This window comes from Coregonus clupeaformis, chromosome 23, assembly GCF_020615455.1.
Source record: "Coregonus clupeaformis isolate EN_2021a chromosome 23, ASM2061545v1, whole genome shotgun sequence".
NCBI classification, from domain to species: domain Eukaryota; kingdom Metazoa; phylum Chordata; class Actinopteri; order Salmoniformes; family Salmonidae; genus Coregonus; species Coregonus clupeaformis.
Window position 1 is genome coordinate 20,446,967 of NC_059214.1, and position 22,169 is coordinate 20,469,135.

Consider the following 22,169-nt stretch of genomic DNA (forward strand, 5'->3'; position numbering starts at 1 on the left):
GAGTGTTCTTTGTGTTGTTCTAGTTTTGTGTTTCTAGGGTGTTCTAGTTATTGTGTTTCTATGTTGGCCAGAGTGGTTCTCAATCAGAGGCAACGAGTGTCAGCTGTTGCTGGTTGTCTCTGATTGGGAACCATATTTAAACAGTCTGTTTTTCCACAGTATTTGTGGGATCTTGTTCCTGTGTAGGTTTGTGTTTTGCACCCTTGGACGTCACGTATCGATTTTGTTCGTGTAATCATAAATAAAAGCATGTTCGCAAATAACGCTGCGCATTGGTCCTCTGTTCCCGACGATCGTGACACTGTGTGCCTGTGCTTTATGTTTCTCTGTGTAATCCAGAGAGGTTAGAAAAATTATCTAGATCCTCTCTTAGGTTGTGCAGGGATCCAGATTGCGGATTTAAGAGGAAATTGATTTCTAGCCCCTCTATATTATTGTTGGATCTGATTTTAATAGCAAACATTTTGATGGCCGTAATAACTAGATATGCTGACAGTGGACAACCTTGTTTTACTCCTCTTGACAGTTTAATACTTTCTGAGAAGTAGCCATTATTTATTATTTTACACCTGGGGTTACTATACATAACTTTAACCCATTGTATAAGAGTATCTCCTAAATTAAAATAGTCCAGGAATGTATACATATACATTCTAGTCATACCACACCTGGTTTCCTAGATTTTTCATAATGTTCTATTGTTTCAAGTACTTGTCTTATATTATCTCCAATGTATCTTCCATGTAAAAAACCTGTCTGATCAGGATGTATAATATCTAACACCTTTTTAATTAATTATATGTGCTATGCATTTTGCTAGGATTTTTGCATCACAATATTGAAGTGTAAGGGGCCTTCAGTTTTTTAGACTGGATCTTTATACTTACCACCTGGGTCATGTTTCAGTAATAGTGAAATCAAACCTTCTTGCTGAGTACCTGATAGTTTACCTGATAGGAATGGTTAAAACATGCTAATAGGTGATCTTTGAGTAGATCAAAAAAGGTTTAATATACCTCAACTGGTATGCCATCCAGCCCTGGAGTTTTCCCTGGCCTAAAGGCTTTAATTGCATCAAGAAGTACCTCCTCTGCAATGTGGCCCTCACACAAGTTTTTCTGTACAGCTGTTAATTTTACACTATTATTAGGGGGGGAATCCTTACAGTTAACTTCAGTTAGTGGAAATGGAAGATACTTAAAAGAGAACATATGCTTAAAGTACTTTGCTTCCTCTTTCAAAATATAATTTGGTGAATCATGGATGACTCCTTCATTTGTAACAAGTTTCTGTAAATTATTTTTGGTAGCATTTCTATGTTGAAGATTCAAAAAGAATGTGGTAGTGTGATTTCCTTTACGATCCATTGGGGTACTTAAAACTGTTTTATAATCTCCCACCATAGTAATAGAGTCATTTGTTGCTTGTGAGCTCGGTAGATTAGTATATATAATTTCGAAGAAGTGTGGATCATCATTATTTGGACCATAGAGATGAATTAGCCAAATCTGTTTATCGTCCAATAGCATACAGTATTTAAAATGATCCACCTTCCTTTCGGATCTGTTTGGACAGTTTGCACATTCGGATCAAAATTGTTATTTATTAATATCTTCACCCCTTTTGAGTTTCTTTGCCTCATCTGTAACCTCATCTGTAATTGTAGAGTGAATTTCCTGTAAACAATAGATATTATAGTCCTTCTCTTTTAGCCAGGTAAAGACTGATCATCTTTTTTAATAATCTGCTAAAACATTAAATTATAACTAGCTATACTTATTTCACCACTTGCCTTAATGAGATACAAGTTTCAATTATGCTTACCATAATATATGCTTGTAAACTTACTACCAAAAAGTACCATGATGATCAAGTTGCTAGACACCCTGAATTTATCCATACTTACCAATACTCTCAGAATCAATGTCTGACATCTGTCCATGTCGCTGTACCATAATATATGCATTGCTAAACATACCCCAGCTGCAACTAACTCTAAGTAAAACTCCAATTGTCTTCCAATATCCCACCTCTCCCCATCCCAGAAGGGGGTGTTGTCCCTGATACTATCATACCACCCCCGTACCCGTAACGCGCCTTTAGTGTCCTAAAACACACCTTCAACCCAGTGGCGGCTCCTGAAAAAATTCTCAGGAGGGGCAATTTTTCTGATGATTTAGGTGACCTACACACATTTTAAAAAAGATATGTCCAGCAACAACATGAAGACAGGGGCAGCATATAAGTCAATACCAGAAGCATTTATTGACTGATCTGGGGAGATGGATTCCAGTTTCTGTGACAGATTATAAATAATCTCTGATGCCTTTGTTATTTACATTTTTACATTTTAGTCATTTAGCAGACGCTCTTATCCAGAGCGACTTACAGGAGCAGTTAGGGTTAAGTGCCTTGCTCAAGGGCACATTAACGTCATTTAGCAGACGCTCTTAGCCAGAGCGACTCACAAATTGGTGCGTTCACCCTATAGCCAGTGGGATAACCACTTTACAATTTGGGGGGGGGGGGTTAGAAGGAACACTTTATCCTATCCCAGGTATTCCTTAAAGAGGTGGGGTTTCAAATGTCTCCGGAAGGTGGTGAGTGACTCCGCTGTCCTGGCGTCGTGAGGGAGCTTGTTCCACCATTGGGGTGCCAGAGCAGCGAACAGTTTTGACTGGGCTGAGCGGGAGCTATGCTTCCGCAGAGGAAGGGAGCCAGCAGGCCAGAGGTGGATGAACGCAATGCCCTCGTTTGGGTGTAGGGACTGATCAGAGCCTGAAGGTACAGAGGTGCCGTTCCCCTCACTGCTCCATAGGCAAGCACCATGGTCTTGTAGCGGATGCGAGCTTCAACTGGAAGCCAGTGGAGTGTGCGGAGGAGGGGGGTGACGTGAGAGAACTTGGGAAGGTTGAACACCAGACGGGCTGCGGCATTCTGGATGAGTTGTAGGGGTTTAATGGCACAGGCAGGGAGGCCAGCCAACAGCGAGTTGCAGTAGTCCAGACGGGAGATGACAAGTGCCTGGATTAGGACCTGTGCCGCTTCCTGTGTAAGGCAGGGTCGTACTCTCCGAATGTTGTAGAGCATGAACCTGCAGGAGCGGGTCACCGCCTTGATGTTGGCGGAGAACGACAGGGTGTTGTCCAGGGTCACGCCTAGGCTCTTCGCACTCTGGGAGGAGGACACAGCGGAGTTGTCAACCGTGATGGCGAGATCATGGAACGGGCAGTCCTTCCCCGGGAGGAAGAGCAGCTGGTTGAATGTACTGTCGTAGTAAATATATAATGTTATAGCTTGGTCTGACTAAAATCTTGTGCATGACCCATTTTGTGTTGGGCGTTTGTTTTCAATCAATGCTGTTCCTATCCAATAACAATGGACAAAAGAGTCCTATCTTGTCAGCCTTGTCAGCAGGTGGCCAAGGACAACACCCACGCCATAGGTCTCTCAGTTCTTCCAACTCACGAGTTCTTGCTCTGAGGACACACACACACACACACACACACACACACACATCATCACTGATAACACACACACACACACATCATCACTGTTAAACACACACACACACACACACACAAAAATCCCCTCTCTTTAGGCTGAACATTTGAAGACAGAGAACCCGACTCAGAGCCAATGCAACAGTGGAGGGGACCTCGCCCAACTCATCAGGACCAATCAGAAGATCAGAACTACTAGATTCAACCTACATCATTTATTGTATAAAATGTCTGCACACAATGTTTTCGGGGCTCTCTTCAGATAGCTCCCTAAGAGTTTGACGAACGAGTCCGTGCACGCGATTCCAGATATCTTTACCTCTGAATAAACTGCCTTTATTATACCATATCCACCCTGTCCAAAGTCTCTACTTGGTCTCAGTTCTCCAGTAAACTTGTGATTATCAACAGTACACAACGGTAACAAACAATTGGGGGAACTCACGGGGCAGATAGTAAGGTCGCAGTGACACAGAAAGCAGTTCAATGTTGGGGGTACAGAGTCGCTCTCTTACCAGGATCGATTTTCCCTGTGACTGTCAGATCGCGGTCCGCTCTGACCAGGGTGAAGCCGGCCGGCTCCACTTCTCTGTCCGGGACTCTGTCATCCAGCCAAGTCTCCCAGCTGTATTGGATTCCGCTGCCAGCAGCGTTTTCATTATTTAGTCCGTTCGTAGCGGGTATGTACACGATCAACAAGATCAGTCCAAAACCCACCACTGGAAATCCATGGTTGGCAGAATGTTTGTAAACTAAGTGTACAAATTAAAAACATAAAATAACGCCACTAAGTGTACAAATTAAAAACATAAGATAACGCCACACTGCAGGTCGCAACAGAGACGCTGCTAGCCGCTATTTTCTTAGTTACGTTCATGGTTACGTCACGTATGACGAAAGCGCGTAAGTGCAAGCCCTCAGACACCCATAGAGATTGTATTGAAAGCTTTGAAATTTGAAAAAAATAGATTTTACATGAGAGTCTATGACAGACTTCTGGGCGATTTTCAACCTGACTGAAATCGCCCCAAAAACGGGCGGGGCCATTTGAAGCACGACTTTAGCCTGATTTGACATTTAGTGGCAGTCAGATCAGATTAGAACACTGATAACTACTGTTGCCGTGATATAATTGATTAGAAAAAAAATCCCTTCCTTTTCCCGTTTGGCAGTGCGTCGCCCATATCGCCCTATTGAACACACCGCCCCTGCTTCAACCTCTGATTGCCGTGGTCCAGGTACGAAATCGGGACTGTCCCATAAACCTGTTTCAATACTGCCACCCTTCAAGCGCCGAGCCAAAAGCCCTATAAGCCTATGGCATGACCATGAGAGGAATTAGCCACATAACAAAACAAATGGAAAAGAAAAAAACGAACATAGAGTGAAAGAAAATAGAGAAATAAATTAGGTAGTACTGAGGACAATAAGACCTAAAAAATAAACAAATACCCAGACAACTCCTGAGTGGCGCAGCGGTCTAAGGCACTGCATCTCAGTGCTAGAGGGGTCACTACAGACCCTGGTTCGATCCCGGGCTGTATCACATCCGGCCATGATCGGGAGTCCCATAGGGCTGCACACAATTGGCCCAGTGTCGGGTTAGGGGAGGGTTTGGCCGGGGTAGGCCGTCATTGTAAATAAGAATTTGTTCTTAACTGACTTGCCTAGTTAAATGAAAAAGAACAGCAAAGCATAGAACATAATGATAATAATAAATAATTATATCATCCTTATCACTGTCATCATAAAAAAAATACTGCACGAATATCGATATACATCGTCTCACTTTGCAAGTTGCCAGTTATATTATCACTTATTCACATTCCTACAATCACAATAGAGGAAGGGCATTTGTTCAGTTCATTAGATCAGAATGTCAGTAAAACGAGAGAAAGAAATTGAAAACAACAAGAACAATTCTTAATGTTCATTACTTGCACGTTGCCTATTTGGCTAAAAAAATACAAATAATTGTCCACATGTCATCCTTCTTATATTCTAGCATTACAAATATAATTTGAGGAACCTGAAATAACTGGTGATTGGTATCCGATTTATACATCACAACACCCTTGAAAAGAATACATAATCCTAATTTATAATCGCCCTTGACACTAAAGGACAAATAGAGCAAAATAATAATAAATCACAGTATGCGTATCTGGTAATTACAGTGATTGTTATACTATATATGTATATTTTAACTTTAGATCTATATAAAACATTAGGCTATTCCAGGAGATCCCTTTTTGCACCAGGGTCGCTGTTCCAACGCTTAGGCAGTTTTACAAAACATGGAAAAGGTGTGGAGATCAAATAAGATCAAAATGTCCCGCCCCATGAGAAAGTACTGGTTTAATATGTACTTTCTTAAACCAGTTACTATTGGCTTTACCAATTTAATTTAGCATACCATTAGTTTGTGTTAATTTACCAGCCACAAGCAGGCAGATTCAACCGACCCTGGCGACCATAGGCCTAACCGATTGCCGATGTGCATCGGAGCAATATTAAATCCTTTACATTCTTATATCTTATTATAGCCGTATTAAATTAGTCAATAATCTCTGTCAAAATGATTGTTCCGATTCACATCCGCTAGGAGAGTAGTCACAATATAACAATGTTCAGACTTTTAATCTAACCCAATCCTTACATTCAGTTTAGAGTAAAGACAAGAATAAACACCAAACCATTAATTTAACATTTTAACGCCTGTGCAATCCTGTAAAACAGTCCACCTATCATCACGCGTTTTCATTTGCCTATTAATTCAAACTTAAATCTACGTCTTCATAGTCCAGCATGCTTTGTTGCAGGTTGCTTTTTAGAATAGTTTGTTTTAATATCTATGTTTCTGCATGCACATTGATTAGCTGATCTTATACAACACAAAGATAAATAACATACATTTTTCTAAACTAATACAATCTGTAAGTGGTTGCATTTATTTCACCCGTTATTAAGATGGTTGTTCCAGTTTAGATGGTTTAGGTAGTCTCATATACCTTGGCAGTCATTCTAACTGCAGATTGCAGGTGATTAAAAGTTATAATTGTTGACTATCCTAAGTCTGTCTGGATTCCAATAGGAATAATATAACACATTGCAAGCCAGCATAATGTGACTTGCCAATGTGACCTGCAAACTAGGAGTTTCAGACCACAAACTAGGAGTTTCAGACCACTGTGTTAGGATAAAACTAGACTGTCGAAGTATGTTATTGTCAAAAATGTTAATGTATTGTCATAAATCATTTCATTTGTATGATACAATACTCACTTAGACACTCACTTGGTGAAGGCTACAGGACTGAACACAATCGAATGCAACAATCATGTCTTTGTCACTAGCAAACACAGTCATGGGTGGTACTGGTAACTCCAAAATTCACTTGAACGGCACCCTGGGAAATAAATATGCAAATAAGGCTTTACAACAATACAGTGTTAAAACAACACCCAAAACAACACCCAAACACAGAGAAAGTGTAATAGCATCAGCTCTAATAAAGTGTTTCTAATAAAGTGTTTAAGTCGAATTTGCAACATCCATCCTACTGAGCACACCACGTCATTTCAACATTGATAATTGGGTAATATTTGGTTGAGACGTTGATCAATGAAATATTCACCCACTCAAAAAGTAAACCAAAAGTTAGTTGAATTTCCAATGTGTTATCACTAGGTTTTCAACCATTTAAAAGCACAACCAAATTCCAATAAAAAAACTATGTTGATTTTTGGTTTATGTCACCCAAATGTCTATTACTGCACTTTCAACCATTTAAAAGCACAGCAAAGTTCAAATGGAAATACAATGTCAGATATTTTGTTTATTTATACAACAGATTAATGTGTTACTTATCACTATGCTTCATCTAATAGCAGAACCAAATGACCTGGATTGCAGTTGAGATTACAAGTGATAAATGGTGCAAATTATCAATACCGTTGGAGATTCTGCGCAGACTATTACAGCAATTGTGAAGATCTCCACAGACCTACAACGATCTATGCATGCTAACTTGAACATGCATACTTTATATGATTACATAAAAATACATTTATAGTTACAGTAACCTCAAAATGTGGCCATGGATGTGTTACTCATTTTAAGGTTGAATGTTACTTTAGGCTATTTACTGTATTACAAAAGTAATACTGAAGTGTGTTTGGTTGACAATGCAACCAAATATTAACATTTAAAGGAGATGTATCTACTGCTTGGATAGTTCCATCTGTGCCACTGTCTGGCTTTAATTCCAGTTTGTCTACAAATGTATTATCGATATGTTGGATTCACGTCTCCATCTCAAACAAAAATCTAAGTTAAAGAATAGGACTAAATCAAATCAAACTTTAAATGCACTTTAAGTGAAGTTTGATTTGATTCAGTCCTATTCTTTAACTTAAGATTTGTCGTTGATGGAGACATGAATCCAACATATCAATTATTAATTTGAAAACAAACTGGAATTAAAGCCAGACTAAGTCAGCGGCACAGATGGAACTATCTAAACAGAAGATACATCACCTTCAAATGTTGATATTTGGTTGCGTTGACAACCAAACACAATTCAATGTCACTAAAATCATTACATTTTAAATCAACCAGAGCTTGAAACCCTAGGCCTATGTATGTCTATTTTAGGTGAATCCTGGGTTGAATTGAAACAATAGCTAGTGATGACTTTGCAAATGCTATAAAGTCCTAAATAGCATCATTAATGATATTTGAATGATAGAGTACGGTCACATTTCATTTGCTCTGTTAAACTTACCATTTGGAATGACTTCAATAGCAACAGTAAATCCATTTAGTTTTAAAGTGGAGATTGCTTAACAATCATTCTCACGATAGCACATTGGTAATAGTCAGTGACAAATATCATATCTAAGCAGGGCTTGGTTAAAACCTTGGACAGGAAGCCAAAGGGTAGCAGTAGATAGATCAATTCTCCAGTAGGAGGTGCTGCCCAGCCTACAGTGCATTCGGAAAGTATTCAGACCCCTTGACTTTTTCCACATTTTGTTACGTTACAGCCTTATTCTAAAATGGATTTAATTAATTGTTTCCTCATCAATCTACACACAATACCCCATAATGACAAAGCAAAAACAGGTTGTTAGAATTTTTTTGACATTTATTCAAAATAAAAAAACAGAAATACCTTTTTTACATAAGTATTCAGACCCTTTGCTATGAGACTCGAAATTGAGCTCAGGTGCATCCTGTTTCCATTGATCATCCTTGAGATGTTTCTACAACTTGATTGCAGTCCACCTGTGGTAAATTCAATTGATTGCACATGATTTGGAAAGGCACACACCTGTCTATATAAGGTCCCACAGTTGACAGTGCATGTCAGAGAAAATACCAAGCCATGAGGTCGAAGGAATTGTCCGTAGAGCTCCGAGACAGGATTGTGTCATGGTACAGATCTGGGGAAGGGTACCAAAAAATTTCTACAGCATTGAAGGTCCCCAAGAACACATTGGCCTCCATTGTTCTTAAATGGAAGAAGTTTGGAACCACCAAGACTCTTCTTAGAGCTGGCCGCCCGGCCAAACTGAGCAATCGGGAGAGAAGGGCCTTGGTCAGGGAGGTGACCAAGAACCCGATGGTCACTCTGATAGAGCTCCAGAGTTCCTCTGTGGAGATGAGAGAACCTTCCAGAAGGACAACCATCTCTGCAGCACTCCACCAATCAGGCCTTTATGGTAGAGTGCCCAGACAGAAGCCACTCCTCAGTAAAAGGCACATGACAGTCCGCTTGGAGTTTGCCAAAAGGCACCTAAAGGACTCTCAGACCATGAGAAACAAGATTCTCTGGTCTGATGAAACCAAGATTGAACTCTTTGGCCTGAATGCCAAGTGTCACATCTGGAGGAAACCTGGCACCATCCCTACGGCGTTCCAAGATGGCGTAGCAGTGCGGTCGTGTACTCTTGTGTGTCCGTGTAAATAGCCTGTTTTTCTCTTTTTTATTTTTATTTTGTTGTATATATTCCCCTATCACACTTTTCATCCTTCTACTAAATATACTTTCCTGCAACCCGCCTCACTCAATGTGGAATGGATTCTATTATTTACTTACCTTTTATCTAGAATCTCCAGTTTAAACTAGCTAGCCAGCTAACTAGCTACTTGCTATTAGCCACCGTTAGCGGTTTTCACCCAGAACATCGAATTTTCTGCCGGAATAACTGAATCACTGGACCTTAACACCGGATCACAACCGGCTAGCCGCAACCGAATGGATGTTGCTGTTGGCTAATCACCACTGCCCCCGAAGCAAGCACCAGTTAGCCTTGAGCTAGCCTCGAGCCAGGCCCATATCCCGGCTATCTACCTCACTGGCTACCGGACGGGAGAAGCCAGCTAACTAGCTACTTGCTATTAGCCACCGTTAGCTGGGTTTTTTCACCATTGTCCATGGCCTGCACTACCTACCAGCCAGCTCTAGCCTGGACTATTATTGGCCAGTCTGCACAGCGTGTTATCGACACAGAACATATTGGATTTTCTGCCGGAATCACTGAATCACTGGACCTTTAACACCGGATCATCGCAACTAGCTAGCTCCAACCGAATGGATGTTGTGGTTGGCTAATCAGCCTTGAGCTAGCCTCGAGTCAGGCCCAGTGTTGACACGGAGCCCCGCCGATCCATCACGACTGGTCTGCCGATGTAATCATCTGTGGTTTCAACAGGCTTCCCGTTGCGACGACCACGAAGATCCATCTGCTAGCCCCGGCCCGCTAGCACACGCAATTCAACAGCCGTGCTTCCTGATCGCCTGTGCTGTAGCACCAATTCAAACTGCTCTCGGACTCACATTGCTGTTCACTGGACCTTATGATCACTCAGCTGCACAGCTGATGCCTGCTGGACTGTTCCTTTACACGGTACCCTGTCCTGTTTTATCTGTTTAGCCTCAGCCCAAACTTTCATCGCCATTACCAGTTGTTGTCTTAGCTCTCTTGAATAACACCTGTGATTGCTTTATGCCTCTCTCCCATGTCAATATGCCTTGCCTATTGCTGTTCCAGTTAGTTCTTATTATACAATTTCACTGTAGAGCCCCAAGTCCCTCTCAAACTGCCTCAAATAGCTCCTTTGTTCCACCCCCCCATACACGCGGAGACCGGCTCAATCGGTGCCTCCAGTGATGCTATCTCTTTCATTGTTACCCAACGCTTAGGTTTACCTCCATTGTACTCATATCCTTCCATATCCTTGTCTGTACATAATGCCCTGAATCTATTCTACAACACCCAGAAATCTGCCCCCTTTATTCTCTGTACCCAACGCACTAGAAGACCAGTTCTTAAAGCCTTTAGCCGTATCCTTATTCTAGTCCTCCTCTGTTCATCTGGTGATGTAGAGGTTAACCCAGGCCCTGCAGCCCCCAGTATTACTCCCCAGGCGCTATCATTTGTTGACTTCTGTAACCGTAAAAGCCTTGGCTTTTTGCATGTTAACATCAGAAGCCTCCTTCCTAAGTTTGAGTTATTCACTGCAGTGTCTGAATCCTGGCTTAGGAAGGCCACCAAAAATGGTGACCTAAACTGGGATATGCTTAACACCCCGGCCATCCTACAATCCAAACTAGATGCCCTCAATCTCACACAAATTATCAAGGAACCTACCAGGTACAACCCTAAATCCGTAAACATGGGCACCCTCACACATATCATCCTGACTAACTTACCCTCTAAATACACCTCCGCTGTCTTCAACCAGGATCTCAGCGATCACTGCCTTATTGCCTGCGTCCGTAACGGGTCCGCGGTCAAACGACCACCCCTCGTCACTGTCAAACGCTCCCTAAAACACTTTAGCGAGCAGGCCTTCCTAATTGACCTGGCCCAGGTATCCTGGATGGATATCGATCTCATTCCGTCAGTAGAGGATTCCTGGTTTTTCTATAAAAGTGCTTTCCTCTCAATCTTAAATAAGCATGCCCCATTCAAGAAATTCAGAACTAAGAACAGATATAGCCCCTGGTTCTCCTCAGACTTGACTGCACTTGACCAGCACAAAAACATCCTGTGGCGTACTGCATTAGCATCGAATAGCCCCCGCGATATGCAACTTTTCAGGGAAGTTAGGCACCAATATACACAAGCAGTTAGGAAAGCAAAGGCTAGCTTTTTCATACAGAAATTTGCATCCTGTAGCACTAACTCCAAAAAGTTTTGGGACACTGTAAAGTCCATGGAGAATAAGAGCACCTCCTCCCAGCTGCCCACTGCACTGAGGCTAGGAAACACTATCACCACCAATAAATCTACAATCGAGAATTTCAACAAGCATTTTGCTACGGCTAGCCATGCTTTCCACCTGGCTACCACTACCCCGGCCACCAGCTCTGCAGCCTCCGCTGCAACTTGCCCATGCCCCCCCCCCCCGCTTCTCCTTCTCACAAATTCAGACAGCTGATGTTCTGAAAGAGCTGCAAAATCTGGACCCCTACAAATCATCTGGGCTCGGCAATCTGGACCCTTTCTTTCTAAAATTAGCAGCCGAAATTGTCGCAACCCCTATTACTAGCCTGTTCAACCTCTCTTTCGTAACGTCTGAGATCCCCAGAGATTGGAAAGCTGCCGCGGTCAACCCCCTCTTCAAAGGGGATGACACTCTAGATCCAAACTGTTACAGACCTATATCCATCCTGCCCTGCCTTTCGAACGTTTTTGAAAGCCAAGTTAACAAATAGATCACCGACCATTTCGAATCCCACCATACCTTCTCCGCTATGCAATCTGGTTTCCGAGCTGGTCATGGGTGCACCTGAGCCACGCTCAAGGTCCTAAACGATATTATAACCGCGATCGATAATAGACAGTACTGTGCAGACTAAATAGCCTTGGTTTCTCAAATGACTGCCTCGCCTGGTTCACCAACTACTTCAAATCGGAGGGCCTGTTGTCTGGACCTATGGCAGTCTCTATGGGGGTGCCACAGGGTTCAATTCTCGGGCCGACTCTTTTCTCTGTGTATATCAATGATGTCGCTCTTGCTGCTGGTGACTCTCAGATCCACCTCTACGCAGACGACACTATTTTGTATACATCTGGCCCTTCATTGGACACTGTGTTAACAAACCTCCAAACGAGCTTCAATGCCATACAACACTCCTTCCGTAGCCTCCAACTGCTCTTAAACACTAGTAAAACTAAATTCATGCTCTTCAATCGAACGCTGCTAGCACCCGCCCACCCGACTAGAATCACTACTCTCAGCGGGTCTGACCTAGAGTATGTGGACAACTACAAATACCTAGGTGTCTGGTTAGACTGTAAACTATCCTTCCAGACTCACATTAAGTATCTCCAATCCAAAGTTAAATCTAGAATCGGCTTCCTATTTCGCAACAAAGCCTCCTTCACTCATGCTGCCAAACATGCCCTCGTTAAACTGACTATCCTACCGATCCTTGACTTTGGCGATGTCATTTACTAAATAGCCTCCAACACTCTACTCAGCAAATTGGATGTAGTGTATCACAGTGCCATCCGTTTTGTCACCAAAGCCCCATATACTACCCACCACTGTGACCTGTACACTCTTGTTGGCTGGTCCTCACTACATATTTGTCGCCAGGTCATCTATAAATCACTGCTAGGCAAATCCCCGCCTTATCTTAGCTCATTGGTCACCATAGCAACACCCACCCGTAGTATGCGCTCCAGCAGGTATATCTCACTGGTCATCCCCAAAGCCAACACCTCCTTTGGCCGCCATTCCTTCCAGTTCTCTGCTGCCAATGACTGGAACGAACTGCAAAAATCTCTGAAGCTTGAGACTCTTATCTCCCCCTCACTAACTTTAAGCATCAGTTGTCAGAGCACCTTCCTGATCACTGCACCTGTACACAGCCCATCTGAAATTAGCCCACCCAAATACCTCATCCCCATATTGTTATTTATTTTGCACCCCAGTATCTCTATTTGCACATCATCTCTTGCACATCTGTCATTCCAGTGTTAATATTAAATTGTAATTATTTTGCACTATGGCCTATTTATTGCCTTACCTCCATAACTTACTACATTTGCACACACTGTATATATATTTTCTGTTGTATTTTTGACTTTATGTTTTGTTTACCCCATATGTAACTCTGTGTTGTTGTTTTTTATTGCACTGCTTTGCTTTATCTTGGCCAGGTCAATGAGAACTTGTTCTCAACTGGCTTACCTGGTTAAATAAAGGTTCAATCAAATAAATAAAAAACGGTGAAGCATGGTTGTGAGCATCATGCTGTGAGGATGTTTTTTAGTGGCAGAGACTGGGATACTAGTCAGGATCGAGGGAAAGATGAACGGAGCGAAGTACAGAGAGATCCTTGATGAAAACCTGCTCCAGAGTGCTCAGGACCTCAGACTGGGGCGAAGGTTCACCTTCCAACATGACAACAACCCTAAGCACACAGCCAAGACAACGCAGGAGTGGCTTTGGGACAAGTCTCTGAATGTCCTTGAGTGGCCCAGCAAGAGCCCGGACTTGAACCTGATCGAACGTCTCTGGAGAGACCTGAAAATAGCTGTGCAGCGACGCTCCCCATCCAACCTGACAGAGCTTGAGAGGATCTGCAGAGAAGAATGGAAGAAACTCCTCAAATACAGGTGTGCCATGCTTGTAGCGTCATACCCAAGAAGACTTGAGGCTGTAATTGCTGCCAAAGGTGCTTCAACAAAGTACTGAGTAAAGGGTCTGAATACTTATGTAAATGTGATATTTAAGTTTTTTTATTTTTTATATACATTTGCTAACATTTCTAAAAACCAGTTTTTGCTTTGTCATTATGGGGTATTGTGTGTAGATTGATGAGGGGAAAAAACTATTTAATCAATTTTAGAATAATTCTGTAACGTATCAAAATGTGGAAAAAGTCAAGGGGTGAATACTTTCCGAATGCACTGTACCCTCAAAACAATAGTTGATTACTTTTTTCAAATCCAATGTATTTTCCACGTAGATTCCACGTCACTATACGTTGAGAAATGACGTTGGAACAACATTGATTCAACCAGTTTGTGCCCAGTGCGATGGTGATAGGGACCCAACACTCTTGGGGTGTTAGTTTATCAACACTTTGAAAAGTGTTAGTTTAACGCTATTTGAGATGGTCACATATAATCGAAAATTTGCTGTGTAGGTTAAAAATGCACTTTCAATCAAGGAACTTCTGTGGTGAGATATTATCCTGGTAGGGAAATACATCACATGGAAATGTAGGGTCTCATCTCTAGGGAAAAAGGGGCCCCTTTTTCATTTCATGGTTGATTTTGAGGTGTATCTTGCCAAAACACGCTCCAGTGCACTGCAGGGAAGATTCAGAGGGGGAGTCACTCCAAAGCAGGGACGAGCTGAAACTGGGGCCAGGGCATGGTCCATCCATCCATCTTCACATACTTGGAATATTCATAATGGTGTGTGCGTGTTTGCGAGCAAGTGTACACACGTGCACATCTGTGTGTCTCGGTATGATGGGTGGAACTGGTGATGTGCGTTCACATCTAATGTTGAGTGAGTGTTAAGGTGTTTGTCTCTGAGGGGATTTTCTAGCTCCACTGTGTTGTTTGACCACACTGGAGAAGGAAGACCATGCCAGGTTCCCTGAAGCTCTCTCTCTCTTTGTCCAGGCTTAATGAGCACTCAGATAGTGCAGTCTGTGCAGGCCAGTCTGTGGAGGAGTGTGTGGCATCAATACCCCAGTGCTTATGTGTTACTGCAGTTATCTTATTAGTGCAGGAAACTGGAGAGTCATTCCTGCTCCTGAGACACCAGGTCATCCAGGGTCACTGGAGGTCAGGGGGGTCATTGGGTGAGGCGTGTCGAGGAGAGGTGACCTGATGGTGCTGATCAAACCCTGGCTATCAGCTTAGCCTAAGTGCAATTAAGAGTTTCCTGAATACCAAATGTAATTTAGTGTTCAGTCAATAATTGCTGGAACACTGAAGAGAAGGATGCTAATTTGGACTTGAGTACCTAATTGCCTAAATAACCTGTTGACTTACAGTGGGGAAAAAAAGTATTTAGTCAGCCACCAATTGTGCAAGTTCTCCCACTTAAAAAGATGAGAGAGGCCTGTAATTTTCATCATAGGTACACGTCAACTATGACAGACAAAATGAGGGAAAAAAATCCAGAAAATCACATTGTAGGATTTTTAATGAATTTATTTGCAAATTATGGTGGAAAATAAGTATTTGGTCAATAACAAAAGTTTCTCAATACTTTGTTATATACCCTTTGTTGGCAATGACACAGGTCAAACGTTTTCTGTAAGTCTTCACAAGGTTTTCACACACTGTTGCTGGTATTTTGGCCCATTCCTCCATGCAGATCTCCTCTAGAGCAGTGATGTTTTGGGGCTGTCGCTGGGCAACACGGACTTTCAACTCCCTCCAAAGATTTTCTATGGGGTTGAGATCTGGAGACTCCAGGACCTTGAAATGCTTCTTACGAAGCCACTCCTTCGTTGCCCGGGCGGTGTGTTTGGGATCATTGTCATGCTGAAAGACCCAGCCACGTTTCATCTTCAATGCCCTTGCTGATGGAAGGAGGTTTTCACTCAAAATCTCACGATACATGGCCCCATTCATTCTTTCCTTTACACGGATCAGTCGTCCTGGTCCCTTTGCAGAAAAACAGCCCCAAAGTATGATGTTTTCACTCCCATGCTTCACAGTAGGTATGGTGTTCTTTGGATGCAACTCAGCATTCTTTGTCCTCCAAACACAACGAGTTGAGTTTTTACCAAAAAGTTATATTTTGGTTTCATCTGACCATATGACATTCTCCCAATCCTCTTCTGGATGCACTCTAGCAAACTTCAGACGGGCCTGGACATGTACTGGCTTAAGCAGGGGGACACGTCTAGCACTGCAGGATTTGAGTCCCTGGCGGCGTAGTGTGTTACTGATGGTAGGCTTTGTACTTTGGTCCCAGCTCTCTGCAGGTCATTCACTAGGTCCCCCCGTGTGGTTCTGGGATTTTTGCTCACCGTTCTTGTGATCATTTTGACCCCACGGGGTGAGATCTTGCGTGGAGCCCCAGATCGAGGGAGATTATCAGTGGTCTTGTATGTCTTCCATTTCCTAATAATTGCTCCCACAGTTGATTTCTTCAAACCAAGCTGCTTACCTATTGCAGATTCAGTCTTCCCAGCCTGGTGCAGGTCTACACTTTTGTTTCTGGTGTCCTTTGACAGCTCTTTGGTATTGGCCATAGTGGAGTTTGGAGTGTGACTGTTTGAGGTTGTGGACAGGTGTCTTTTATACTGATAACAAGTTCAAACAGGTGCCATTAATACAGGTAACGAGTGGAGGACAGAGGAGCCTCTTAAAGAAGAAGTTACAGGTCTGTGAGAGCCAGAAATCTTGCTTGTTTGTAGGTGACCAAATACTTATTTTCCACCATAATTTGCAAATAAATTCATTAAAAATCCTACAATGTGATTTTCTGGATTTTCTTTTCTCAATTTGTCTGTCATAGTTGACGTGTACCTATGATGAAAATTACAGGCCTCTCTCATCTTTTTAAGTGGGAGAACTTGCACAATTGGTGGCTGACTAAATACTTTTTTGCCCCACTGTATCTCCATTTAAGCCTTGTCAAGCAGTGTGTATAGGAAGGGAGAGTTCAGTGAATGAAGAGTAGCCTCTTAGCAGAGAAATGCTGAGCACACGACCACATACATCTTCATCGTTGCTGTTTATATGAGAGGGTGCATTGAGATGTCGTTGGCTTGCTGTTTAATATGTTTTTAGGTAGAATTAAAGGAACAGGGCTTGCTCACAGGTTTCACAGAGTAGCACATACACTATTGTCATTGTATTTTCCCCCAATAATAAGGTGTCAGGTTATTAGTAACATTGAACCCCACAAATACAATGTTTTGTTAAACTGGGGGAAATGTACTGGTTAGCACTAAGCAGTAAGCACCACTGTGTCACCACTGGAATTGAGTAATATGGATTTAGTTTCACAAATGGTCCTGGGTGTACACTTCTGAAAAGTGAGAGGTGATCACTGCATGATCGGTCAATTTACTCCTGACCTGGGGTGTATGGTTCATTGAAGATATATACGACCATTAGCCACCTGTCACATTTACACTGAGTGTTTGAGTGTGATAGGCCACCTATGGCAATAGGCCTTAGATTGCTATTGGCCTTTTGGGGATTTGCGAATCAGACACCATCAGCTATTTTAACAGCGCTAAAGGGGACTGTGTTTCGGCAGAGCTCAGACTGATTATGCTCTGCTGCTGCCTTGGAGTGTGAATAGAATAATTCCTCTCAGTTAACACAGACATTGTCCTCCTACACCTTTTCACCCACTGGTGACAGCCAGGGCTGCAATGACAGCATCTCACAGCTGTCTGGGCTCAGTGCCGAGTCAATGTGCAGGGGTACCAGGTAGTAATGAGGCTATATGCAAGGAGTACCGGTACCGTGTCAATGTGCAGGGGTACCAGGTAGTAATGAGGCTATATGCAAGGAGTACCGGGACCGAGTCAATGTGCAGGGGTACCAGGTAGTAATGAGGCTATATGCAAGGAGTACCGGTACGAGTCAATGTGCAGGGGTACCAGCTAGTAATGAGGCTATATACAAGGAGTACCGGTACAGAGTCAATGTGCAGGGGTACCAGGTAGTAATGAGGCTATATACAAGGAGTACCGGTACCGAGTCAATGTGCAGGGGTACCAGGTAGTAATGAGGCTATATACAAGGAGTACCGGTACCGAGTCAATGTGCAGGGGTACCAGGTAGTAATGAGGCTATATACAAGGAGTACCGGTACAGTGTCAATGTGCAGGGGTACCAGGTAGTAATGAGGATATATACAAGGAGTACCGGTACTGAGTCAATGTGCAGGGGTACCAGGTAGTAATGAGGCTATATACAAGGAGTACCGGTACCGAGTCAATGTGCAGGGGTACCAGGTAGTAATGAGGCTATATACAAGGAGTACCGGTACCGAGTCAATGTGCAGGGGTACCAGGTAGTAATGAGGCTATATACAAGGAGTACCGGTACCGAGTCAATGTGCAGGGTTACCAGGTAGTAATGAGGCTATATACAAGGAGTACCGGTACAGTGTCAATGTGCAGGGGTACCAGGTAGTAATGAGGATATATACAAGGAGTACCGGTACTGAGTCAATGTGCAGGGGTACCAGGTAGTAATGAGGCTATATACAAGGAGTACCGGTACCGAGTCAATGTGCAGGGGTACCAGGTAGTAATGAGGCTATATACAAGGAGTACCGGTACCGAGTCAATGTGCAGGGGTACCAGGTAGTAATGAGGCTATATACAAGGAGTACCGGTACCGAGTCAATGTGCAGGGGTACCAGGTAGTAATGAGGCTATATACAAGGAGTACCGGTACCGAGTCAATGTGCAGGGTTACCAGGATTACCAATGCTCTGCTCTCTCTCTCTCTCTCTCTCTCTCTCTCTCTCTCTCTCTCTCTCTCTCTCTCTCTCTCTCTCTCTCTCTCTCTCTCTCTCTCTCTCTCTCTCGCTCTCTCTCTCTCTGCTTGACAGGATGATTGTAGGGCTCTGTACCTACTCTACAGGCATTCTTGTGCTGCTGCTGTTTGGTCTCCAATAGGTCCTCCCCTCAGATCTGACAGGTCCTTGAGTGGGCACTATGTAAATATAAATAAATAAAAATAAATTGGTCATTCAGCAGATGCTCTTATCCAGAACGACTTACAGGAGCAATTAGGGTTACAGTTTTTCAAAATTGCTAAATCACTAAACCCTATTGTCTGAACCAAATGCTCAGTTGCCTGAACCCACTGATTGAATCAATCACTCTTTTGGCAAAACCATAAGCACTTTTCACCTGTTTAGACATAACTTGCCAACACATTTTCATTGTGATGCATCCGTGCTGCATAATGGTGAGCACAGGTGACAAAAGTCAAACACAATTAGAGCACAGGTGTCACCACTTGAACACAACAACTCAAAATTGATCACACTTGTGGCTAATGATGTGAGGGAACATATACAGTAAGCCAGTTCAGAGAGCACTGGTTTGTGAGGCACTACAATGGATAGAAATCTGAGAGGAAGAGTTTGTGTGAGAGGAGGTCGAGGTGGTCGAGGTGGTCAGCGAAGACAAAGAACAGTAATATCTGATGAAATCAGAGCTACTGTGATTGACCATGTTCTTGTCCATGGTATGAGCATGAGGGAGGCTGGACAAAGGGTACAACCAAACATCAGTAGATTCACTGTGTCCACCATAATCCGAAGATTTAGAGAAGAGAACAGGTAATTACCTTTTTTTGACATTATAGTACAGTATGTAAATGTTGACAGCAATTACTGTATGACATACTATATACTGTACCACAGTATACTGTAAGTAAATATATGTTTCAGTACATCACTGTACCAATGTACTGTAGTATTGTAATGGAGGGTTGGTCTAACTGTTTGTAGGCCTAGTATTCCATGTATATTTTTGTAACTCCATGTTCTCTTTTTGTAGAATTGAAAGACTGCCACATGGGGGTGGGAGGACAGGTATGTTCTCCCCACACCAAGAGACCCTAATTGTTGATATGGTCCGTGAGAACAATGCCATTAAACTGAGCGAAATTCAGCAGAAGATCATTGAGGACCATTTACATTTTGAGGGTATCAACAGTGTCAGCCTCTCTACTGTTGATCGTGTCCTCAAGCGCAACAGACTGCGCATGAAACAGCTATACAGAGTGCCCTTTGATCGCAACTCAGACAGAGTCAAAGAGCAAAGATTCCAGTATGTACAGGTTGGCATATATCCAGACACATTCAATGTTGATTACTCTAAGTAGTGATTTACTGTAGTGGCCTAAATCACTTTTTCCGTATCACTTACAAAACTATATCTATTTCTACAGAGGGTTTTTCAACTGGATGCAATGGAAAGACCCCATCAATACATCTACATGGATGAAGCTGGGTTTAATCTCACCAAAAGGAGAAGGAGAGGCCGTAATGTGATTGGCCATCGGGCCATTGTTGGTGTTCCTGGGCAGCGTGGTGGCAATGTCACATTATGTGCTGCCATCAGCAATCATGGGGTTGTCCACCATCATGCCAACCTGGGGCCCTACAACACTCACCAGCTCCTCATTTTCCTCAATCACATGCGAGATGCTTTGTTAGGGCAGCAGGATGAGCATCCCATCTATGTTGTTGTTTGGGACAATGTGAGTTTTCACAGAGCCCTCCAGGTTAGAGAGTGGTACAATATGAACCAAGGTTTTATCAATCTTTGCCTTCCACCGTACACCCCTTTCCTAAACCCCATTGAGGAATTATTCTCCTCATGGCGGTGGAAGGTATATGAACGCCAACCTTACACCAGGGTAAATCTCCTGCAAGTCATGGGACTTGCCTGTGGTGACATAGGTGTGGAGGCATGCCAAGCCTGGATACGGCATGCCAGGGGTTTTTTCCCCCGTTGCCTGGCCAGACAAAATGTGTCCTGTGATGTGGATGAAGTCCTGTGGCCTGACCCAGTACGGAGACATGATGCTGTGGCTGAGTAATGCACTTATTTGTATATTTTTGTACTTTATTTTGACATGGGCTTACTGTACACAAGTGGCAAACGCATAAGATTACTGTTTGTTTTTACAAGTGCTACATGTAAATGCACAAGATTTCTGTTTTGTCTTTTTGTACAAGTGCTAAATGCACAGTTTTTTTTTGGTTTTGCAACATTGCATTTAGCCTACAGTGAACAATAAACATTTATTTCTCCAGCTTCATGTCCTGAGCATTGTGTTTTCTATTTTTCTACGTAGTGTTTTGTGACTGTTCAGTAGTGTTTTTTATTTTGATTGACTCGGGGCACGATTTGACAACATAGTTCAGTTTTGAGCACAGATTGAACTGTTTTGAGGTGAAAGTTTGGTTTTGCAAGAAGAGTCTGAGGTTTTGTGAATGTAGCTTGAAAATTGGGTTTTGTGTTCACAGTTAAGAGAAAAGGGGAGCAGCTTTCAAGAAATGTGTCTTAGCAATCGAGAAAAACTGTAAGTGCCTTGCTCAAGGGCACATCAACAGATTTTTCACGTAGTCGGCTCGGGGATTAAAACCAGCGACCTTTCGGTTACTGGCACAACACTCTTAACCACTAAGCTACAGTCCCCCTAAATATCCACCCTGGTGAATAATCTAGCAGCTTGCTATTTACTTACTGATGTGATGCTGAGAGAGAAGCTGTACTGTTTTCTCATTGCAACCCTCTCTCAATCTAGATCTGGAGCTGAGAAAAATGCCATGAGTCTGAGAGCAATCCTGCTCTATATCTAAGAGGTCTTAGAGCAAACCAGCCAGGAACCTGACATCAAAGGAATGCACACAAGGTACCAAATTATAATTTTTAAGAAAAGTGCCAACACTGTTCATTGTGTGTAATCTCCATTTGTGAATTCAATGGTTTACTGCTTCAAGGGAATTCAAGGGAAATTTGCTTTGCTTAATACCACAACGCTGGTTGAATAGGATTTTTTTGGCTTTATTTATGGACTTCTGCAACCTCCAATCAGCGGTTAGAGGACGCTTACTCTCAATTGGACTCATCTGAAAATCACAGTCCCATCACTCTGACACAAGTGTGGACAGTAAATA

At 42.7% G+C, this 22,169-nt stretch overlaps 1 protein-coding gene across 1 annotated transcript in view; it reads left to right on the plus strand.

Moving 5' to 3' along the window:
• Nucleotides 1-22,169, plus strand: part of LOC121536807 (beta-1,3-galactosyltransferase 1-like) — a 130,867-nt gene that overhangs the window by 40,493 nt on the left and 68,205 nt on the right. The window contains exon 2 of the mRNA XM_041844377.2: nucleotides 21,797-21,904. The gene's annotated coding sequence lies outside the window, so the exon portion shown is untranslated. The remainder of the gene's footprint in view (nucleotides 1-21,796; nucleotides 21,905-22,169) is intronic.